The sequence below is a fragment of the Panthera uncia genome (assembly GCF_023721935.1).
Source record: "Panthera uncia isolate 11264 chromosome D3 unlocalized genomic scaffold, Puncia_PCG_1.0 HiC_scaffold_8, whole genome shotgun sequence".
In the NCBI taxonomy this organism is placed as follows: domain Eukaryota; kingdom Metazoa; phylum Chordata; class Mammalia; order Carnivora; family Felidae; genus Panthera; species Panthera uncia.
Genome location: NW_026057586.1, coordinates 61739658 through 61742813, shown reverse-complemented (window position 1 = coordinate 61742813; position 3156 = coordinate 61739658).

Below are 3156 nucleotides of genomic sequence, written 5' to 3'. Positions count from 1 at the left end.
AGAGAGAGGGTTGTAATGGGAAGTAAGCAGTGTGATGTGAGATAGTCAGGGTTCCTTTGGACACAGTGGTCAGGAAAGGCTCCCCAAGGGAGGGGAGGAAACAGCCATACCAAGATCTGGGGGAGAGCTTGACACGGCAAGGGCCCAGCAACTGAGAAGGCCCTAGTGATTGAGCCAGAAAACAACAGCCACAGAGCTGGTGCAAGTGGTTGGAGGAGCAGCAGTTGAGGCCACAGAAGAAGGCAGAAGCCAAATGACCAACAGCCGCCCAGGCCAACAGGAGAGTGAGTGTGGGCTCAGACTGCGCGTAATGTAATTATACATACAGTGAAACCTTGGATTGCGAGTAACTTGTTCTGCAAGTGTTCCGCAAAAATAGCAATCCTTTCTAATAAGTCTTAACTTGATAAAACAAGCGAGGTTTTGCAGTACGAGTAGTACGTGATGCCAAATGTCACATGATCACAACTGAGCCAATGGTCCTTCTCTCTCTCTCTTGCTGTGGGATTGTGGGTGATGATCTTTCATGCTCAGATGCTCGGTCTCAACCTACAGCAGTTGGCAGAAATCAGTGATTTTTCAGAACGTTGGAAGGTGCCCATAACTGGCACTAGTGTATTTTTTGTCACTTCAAAGCACCTATGGACAGTCCTTTGCTTTTCCATACAAGAGTACGCCTAGGAATGCTTTGCTTCATTCTAAGTCAGGCTGCCTGCAGATATAGACCCTTTCCTCAGCTGCCTTATTGCCACTTACATTAAATACAGTGTATGATGAGTTTATTAATACTGTACTGTAGTCAACATCCATGCAAGTGTATACAATGGCCTCATTGAGAAAAATATTGAAAAGAAGGGTGATAAGAAGAAGATGATTATGGTGAAAGAAGGAAATCATTGAGAAGTACAAAGTGGCCAAAATTGCAAGATCTTATAAGAAGTCTACATCTGTATCTCATCTGCAGAGAAGGAGGAGAAAAGTGTGGAGGAATCCCTCACTGCAAATGAGATCAGGAGATGTGTAAAATGTGGGAAATGGAGCAAAATTTTGTACAAAAGCACCACCCAAATAAGGCTGTAGCAGTGCGAGCAATTAATCTGCTTAATGACAATGCAATGTCACATTTCTGTGAAATCCTCAAAAGGAGACAAAAGCAAGTGTCATTGGATAGGTTATTAAAGTTGCACGAAAAGAAAAAGATTCCAATGAGCCAATAGATAGCAGTGATTCCGTTAGTGATAGTGAAAGTCACCCCACACAATAACCCTCCTCTCTTGTCTCCCTCACACCAGCCACAAAGGTTTTCAAAAAGGTAAATGCAGGTTAATTTATTTTTCTTTGCATTTTGTATTTTCTTATTTTGTATCATATTACAGTATTGTAATCACTTTTATATGAATATTTTTGGGTTGTGGAATGAATCATCTGAGTTTCCATTCTTTCTTATGGGGAAATTCTCTTTGATATACAAGTACTTTGGAATACAAGCATGTTTCTGAAACACATTTTGCTCACAAACCAAGGTTTTATGGTATAAGCAGAGGAGCCTTGGCTCTGGTCTACCTTTTTACAAACTGTAACTCTGCCTGCTGGTGTAGAAGGGCTTCCTGAGGCAGGAGCACCAGCAGCAGTGTGGGGAGGGGGCAAGGACAGCAGTTTGAAAGGATGGTGGCCCGGGCCACAGTGGCCACCTCTGGACACAGACTGAAGGACTTCTGTGAGACAGGTTCGGTAGAGTCAATGGGGATGAGGGTAGAACACCCAAACCTAGGGTTTTAGCTAAATAACTGGATGAAAAGTGGGGAAATTTATGGAGATGAGGAAAGCTAGAGAGAAACATATGTAAGGCAGGGAGTGGATCCAAGTTTGAGATGCCTATTTGATAACCAGGTGGACATGTCCAGCTGAGCCTGAAGCTTACTGAAGAGTTTAAGACTCAAGATATCAATCTGGGAAGGGATGGGAAAGAAGGGGAACCAGCTTCTAGATGGAAACCTAATCAGGGGTTGGTAACTTTGCCCATTAGATGTTCTTCCACACTGCAGATCACAGTGAAGGGAGCCAGTGACTGGAGTTGCTTTACAGTGATGACTGGCTGCAGTCAACCACTGGTTCACATCCAACTGTTCCCCAAATTCCAAGCATCAGGTTTCCAACACACGGAAGGAACAGGAAGAAATGCATACCCATAAAAGCATATGGTCTGTGGAAGGAGAGTCACTTTTAAAGTTTTTGTTTGCCTAAACCTTTTTTTTTTTTTTTAAACCTCCTGAGTAGAATGTAAAAGCCAAAGTGATGGTTACACAGAAATGTAACAATTCTTAGGAACTGAAAGACCAGGGCAAATATTTTTAAAAAGCAGTACCACCATTTCAAAATTTTTGAGGCTGAATGTTGTCAAATAAATACATGTTCAATCACGAAGTCACCGACATTTGATGTATGAATTCTAAAACTGGAGTAGGACAGTATCAGTAACAGCAACAACTGTTTAACTTGTGAAAAATGTTTTTATAAATGTCTAAGCCAGAGAAATAAGGTAGAAGAGAAAAGAAGAAATGTTTTCCTGTCTCCAGCTCACCATCGCTGCTTCCAAACTGCTGTAGATTTAAGCCATCCAGGCAGCTTCTTGCACATTCCACGGTCTTTCTACTCCATCAGTAATATCCAACTGTGATCACCCTTACCCATTACACAATTGCTCACAATCTGGAATTTTGTTGCTCCAAAGATCAAGGCTATTAGCTGGGGCTCAGGGACTTAACAGTAATGGTTGAGAGGCAATTAATAATCATGTTCCTCCTGGGTAAAACCAGGTATCTGTGTCACCTTTTCTACCTCACAGCTCAAGATGACATAAGGGAGGACTCTTCTGCCCCCTCAGCGACTCACTGCCTTCCCACAGGCACCTGCTTGTGGAGCATACCTTCTATGCGGTGTTCTGGAGCAGCTGTCCCATCTGGCTTTAATTACAATAAATGCTATCTTAAAATACATCAACCTCTCCAATGTATTTGCACAGAATATGAATTCTGCTACTCTGGAGAAAAATAATTTCTTTAAAAGTACACTTCTGTTCTAATCTGGGCAATTAGCTAAAAGAAAGAAGGACCAAAGAAGGGATTTCTTAGAGGAAAGGAAACTGTGTAATGGGGG